Source organism: Falco cherrug, chromosome 5 (assembly GCF_023634085.1).
Source record: "Falco cherrug isolate bFalChe1 chromosome 5, bFalChe1.pri, whole genome shotgun sequence".
NCBI lineage: Eukaryota > Metazoa > Chordata > Aves > Falconiformes > Falconidae > Falco > Falco cherrug.
The window spans coordinates 3,915,163-3,921,312 of NC_073701.1; positions in this window are offsets into that span (position 1 = coordinate 3,915,163).

Consider the following 6,150-nt stretch of genomic DNA (forward strand, 5'->3'; position numbering starts at 1 on the left):
GCTGGGAGGGAAATGGGCAGAGCTCTGCGTGCCACGCAGGTCATCTTTTCTGTATTCTAATGTTGGTCCTTTTTCATTTCACCTTTGGGTTGTCTTACCCTTCAAAAATAATTACGTTTTCAGGCCATGCACTGAACCAGCAGCTGGGAATGCATGAAGAAAATCTAGACCTCCTAGATTCCAGTCCTGCGCTTTGAACTACTCAAGAACGATCCAGTCTACAAAGGGAACAAATGCAGAAAACACTGAAGTTATTCCTGTCAGATAGTTTTTGTGTTCCGTTATTGTGGCTTCTGTAGATTGCATCTATTATATTTCCTCTGCAATTTCCCCTTTTTCCAAAATAATACTACTCTTTTATTTGTGGTGCTTGCCCCTACTCAGCATCCATACAACACGGTGTGACTTTACAGTGGAACAGTCAGCCCGGTATTAGAAGAAACGTTTCCGTATCACTCGGATTTGGTAATGACATTACCTCCTGTTTTGCATGGCGTACATGCTTACCCAGCCCCGTGCCTGACTGGAAGAGGCCGATATCAAGTGATAGGCTCCATCTTGTATTATGCATCAACATGTGTCTAAACTTGCCCAAGGCCCGAGCGCTCCGCTGCATTCCAGGCAATGGCCCTGCCCTGGAAAGCATCCGACACCCTGCTGCAAGCCTGCCTCAGCCTGGCTGGCTGCTAGGGGCTCCCCGCCGCCGGACCACCCCTGCTTCCTCCCTGCTCGGTGGCAGGGAAAACGTGACAAAAGGCAACGGTTTATGGAGGCCATGCCTCTGGCACGGGGGAGAGGCCTGGTGCGAGGAGCAAGGTTTTACCTGTGCCACCTGGGGAAGAGGACATGGGGAGATGCTGCCCTGCCTGGAAGGCAAGGGGTCTTTTTCAAAGGTCGTTACCTGGACTTCTTTGAAAGCAACCAAGAAACTTTGCTAAACCTGTATTTCTTCCCCTACTATGCTGCTCCTGCAGCTGCTCAGTAATATTTAGAGGATTGCCAAATACTGGTTTTGTGGTCTACAGCAGCAGAGCTTGTTGCAGTACCCCACAGAAAGGAGATTGCTCAGGATGTAAACTGGGGTCATATACAAACCTCAGAGGAGTTTGCACCTACACCCCCCGTCCAGACCTAGCTGGTCTAGGTACCTGTTAGATCCAGCGGTGACGCCCACTTGCACCCAACCAGGTCAAGCTGTTACACAGAATATTGGCAAAGGAGGAATACACTGAAGATGGGCTGGGGGCAGATGCTGAGATACTGTTACATGCTTCTCTCTCATCATCTGTTCAAACCACTGAGACATGAGGGAATGTTTTACAAGTCCAGCTCCTTGTGTGGTAGGATCATAATTCAGAAACGTGTGAAGTGCTATGCTCTTGTACACTACTGAATAGTGAAGATTAAAAAAAACCAACAACCAACCAACTCTGAAGTACCCAGAACGGATGTCATGGATTCACAGGAGAATGTTGGAAGGGATTTCTGGAGGTCCAGTCTTCCCACTCAGAACAGGGTCAATTAGAGCAGGTTGCTCAGGGCTGTGCCAAGTTTTGAGCATCTCCAAAGACAGAGAGTCCACAACCTCCCTGGGGAACCTGTTCCAGTATTTAACACCTGCATAGTAAAAAAAAAAAAAATATAAAAAAATAATTCTCACATTTAAGTGGAATTTCATGTATTTCAGTTTGTAGCTGTTCCCTCTTTTCCTTTCACTGGATACCACCAAAAAGAGTCTGGTTCTATTTTTTTTTCCTCCATTCCATCCGGTATTTATATATGTGGATACACATTTACACACATTGATTCCACCCTGAAACCTCTCCTCCCAGGGCTAAAAAATCCCAGCTCTCCTGGCCTCTCCTGTCAGATGCTCCGATCCCTGAACCATTTTAGCGTACCTATGCTGGACTCACTCCAGTAACATCCATGCCACACAGAGGTGGTCTCTGGTGCAGCGTGCGCTCCGTCTGCATGTAATGCAGAACAGTTCAGTTCCCCTCTGTTTTGATCTTTTCCTGTTCCTGCTGGCATAGCGGCCAAGAGATCTTTCAGGAAGGATCTGCAAGTGGTCAAGTATGTGGACCAGGGCACTGCTTTATGGCATGCTCTTAAGATGCACACACAGACAGATGAAGAAGTAGGACACTCTTATGAAGCCAGGCCCAAACTTGGCCTGTTTCATAATGTGGCACACAGAAAAGGGGTATGATCTCAGATTCTTCATCCCTTTCTGCAGTGGACTTGCATAAGATCATAAATACATTTGATTTGCTCCTAATTTCTCTCTATTCTGTTAAAAAAAAGAAAAAAATCCTTGTGAATGACGATGCTGCAACCTCGAGTTTATTGGAAGTAGCAGAGGAAGGCTAGTAGATGCTCTGCACTTACTTCAACAAATAAATTAATAAAATAATTCTTTTTTGTTCAAGCCAGCAAAAATTGAGACTTTTTCAGATCTTACAAGAAGCACCTGGATTCCCTTAACTCTCCTTTAGCTTGTTTTTTTTTCAACGGAAACATGACTCACATTCTTATTTCATGTAGCTCCTTGAGGGGATTGTTTCTATCCTTAACTTTGAAGAAATACTCAGAAAAATGTTAGAAAGTGCAAGCAGGAACATTCTCTTCCTGGTTGAACCATAAGGATCCAGACAATTTTTGTCCTCATCACATTTTCAGAAGGTTCTAGGTGTCTTCCCACAAATGCAACACCACCTGACCATGGCCAAGATGGGCAAATGGTAGAGCCCAGCATGGAAAACACACACCAACTCATGCATACAGGCCATTCAAAAAGATACAGACATCTGCTTTTTAGAGGCAATACTCATATATAATTCTAGTAATCCTGCTGCTGCATTCCTCAGGCTTGTATTTTTCACTCTGAAAAGCACAAGCTGGACAGAAAACCAGGGAGAGATGGATCTGCAGTCACAGTTGTGTGGAACACAAGTCATCTTGGATCTACTAGAAAAGGCACTTTCTAGAATGTGGACATTATCCCTTCTTATAACAAATCCCTTGGGGTTTTGAATCACACATTTTGATTTGCTGATCACAGTGCACAATCAATTTGCTATCCAGTCAAATTAGCTTCTTCATTCTCTTTTCTAGCATCATCTATTGTAAAGCGGTGGAAGTTTTCACACAACTTGACACGTAGGTTACACTTAAGTCATCTCTTTGCTCCAACGTTTGCTTTCTTTTTTCCTCCAGGATCATTAGATGCACTCATTTTTAAATAAACCCATCTACTTACCCTTGTATTTTTCTACCGAACATTTTTGTGGGCCAAATTCTGCCTTGTTTGGAGACACATACATACAATATTTTTGTTAAGATACTGAGGTTGAATTTGCTGTAGATTTTCTCTATCACCCTGGAAACCAGCCTTCCTCTTTCTTTCCAAGATCCAGACTCCACCTTCACCAACACACAGTGACATCTCCAGATAATTTTGTCTGTGTCAAAATTCAGTGACAAAATCACATATTTACACATGTCCAAAAAGCCCGATTGGTTTCTCCGTTTGTTTTGTTTACCATTTCCTGAGTAGAATGAAAAGATCATTCTTAAGTTACAGGCCGCAGAGACTCCTCACCAAAGACAGGATTTGTCTGCACAATGCTTTGAGAATCAGAGGCTGGGCCTTGTCAAGTAAGAAACATAAGCATGAGCTGAGCCAGGACAAGTATAAAAGCCAGGACAAGTATAAAAGCCATTCTGAAATACTGCCCACTCTTATACAGCATCAGCTGGAGCCTCCAGCATGGGGTGGAAAGATTTTCACTGCAACTGGATGCCACTTCATAGGTCCTATCTGATGGAACTGCTTGTACAGCCAGTCTGAACTGTGCATGATCTTGCTCTGTGCCACTGAGCTCAATCTAGCAGCACACATCTAAAGTTTAAGCAAACACACAATGACAGATATGCACAAGAAGCCACATTTCAGCTCTTGCGCTGCAAAAAATCTTGTGTAGAGGAAAAGAGAGGCCAGAGGGACATGACTACAAATGAACACCTTCCTTCCTTTTTGGGGTGGTTGCTATTTAGAAAGGGAAAACGCGTGGTACTGCACAGCTGAAGAAACAGCATGACACGTTTATTTTGTATAGCAACTTGCATAAAAGCTACTGAGCCTTTTACGGAATTAATTATCCAAAATACATGATTTCTGCCCAAATACAGAGAAAAATGGTGGTGGGTAGCACACACTAACAAAAACCTCACTTGGCTGAGATTCTGCAAAACCCAGTTCATGACTCAACTGAAATCTCACTTCCATTTCAAAGCAGATGGAGTTAGAATTTTTCTTTGGGTTCAGCAGATTTAAAAAAAGTTAGTTTAAAAAAAAAAAAAAAGAGAAAAAAAACCCAACAAAACCCCCACAATCCAGAAACATTTCCTAAGTAAATTTAAAGGGAAAAAAATATGGTAGATTTCATCTGTACAGGCCAAAAGGACTAGAGGGGGGAAGAGAACATCTTTCTCTGACTTGCTCCTAACTTAGAGAGCTAGGAGCTATTGCATATCCTGACCGTTCCTCCGTGTGTGCCAGGAACCCTGCAGCCTGCTGTGAACCTTATCTTAGAGGGTAAGGGACATAACAGGCAGGTAGTCATGCCCTCCTCTCCTTTATAACTCTAGTCAAGAGTTACAGCAGGGTGGGGGGCACAGGACAGAGGCAGAGACCCATCATCTTGTAGAAACAAGGCATGAGGCCTTACGTAGGAATACCTGGCGATAGTGGCGGTAGATGCACTACTTCAACCCGTTCTGGGGGACTCAGCCACAAGACAAGTCTTGTCCACGTGTAGCTGCATGGTGGCCAGAGAACCCGTAGGTGGGCTGGCATTTGGTCCTAAGTGTGTGTGAAGTTGAGGAACAAGACTACACACACTGGAACACACTTGGGAATGAAACCTTTTAAAGAAGGGCAATAAATACACAGGAAAAGAAGAGGTGGAGGAACAGAGCCTTGAGTCTGCAGATTGAAATTACGTCTTCAGTCAAGCTGGCAAAAGGAAAAGCATAATTGTTGTCTTAATTCTGGCAAAGAGGAAGTGTTTTTCCAGGCTGGAGATCACTGCCCTGCTCTCTGAAGGGATGCTGAAGACCAACATGTGCTGGTGCTGCAGCTGATGAACAGTGCCACCAGCCGGCCTGCTGGAAGAGCGCCAGCTCGCATACCTGGGTGAAAACACGATAATGTGCATCTCTACTCACCACCTTTCACCCCAGAAACTCTTCACAGTCAGCCTTTGATCCTGCAAGCCCTTTGCCAAATACACAGGGGCTGTTCCTGTGAGCAGCTGCAAGAAAGGTCTTATCCACAGAGGTGCTATGCAGCACTAACTTTCCTAAACTTCAGCAGGGTCAAAGGAGATAACAAATCCTTTGGGGTTTTCCAGTAGAGTGAAGAGTGAATGACAGTATCCAGCTCAGGAAGGCTTCTTCTAGTGTGGAGCACACCGGTCAGTGTGATGAGCCATGCCAGAATCAGGCCTGAAATTATTAACCAACCAGATGGTACTACTGAGGCAGTGTAAACGCAGCCCATGAGATGTGTGTTGGCAATTAGGTATTTAAAGACATACTTTCCACTGCTTGTGGGATGATTTCCTATTGGAAGCTGAACTTTAAATTTAATTGAGTTTGGCACCTCACAGTCTCTCTGGTCAAAACACTTATTAGGAGAGCTATGATTGCCTGGCTGTACTAAAAAAAAAAAAACCCTAGAAAATATGCTAAAGCCAACAGCGCCAACAATGCAAAACCCAGGAAAGTTTTCTTGCAATAGAGGAAAGCCAACATCAAAACCCCTGCATTAAGATTTCCTTTAAGTGAATCAGAGTCATGGAAACTTTCACACAGCTTTTTGGACAGCAATAAGGAACTGGTTTTGCCCAACAGCTGCAACAAAGAGCTGTTAATGAAAAAGCAGTTGTGGGAGAAGGAAAAGTGTCATTTATAAAGCCAGTCTCAAGTTTTGGCAGTCTTGTACGCCTTTGCCAAGACCACTGGACAGGATTTTGCTAGGTTCTAAGTACGTGATTATGTGGCTAAATTTTGTATTTGAACAAATGCAAGTCAAATGGACTTCTGGGAAACTGGAACAGTATGAACAGGTTATACTATGTGGTT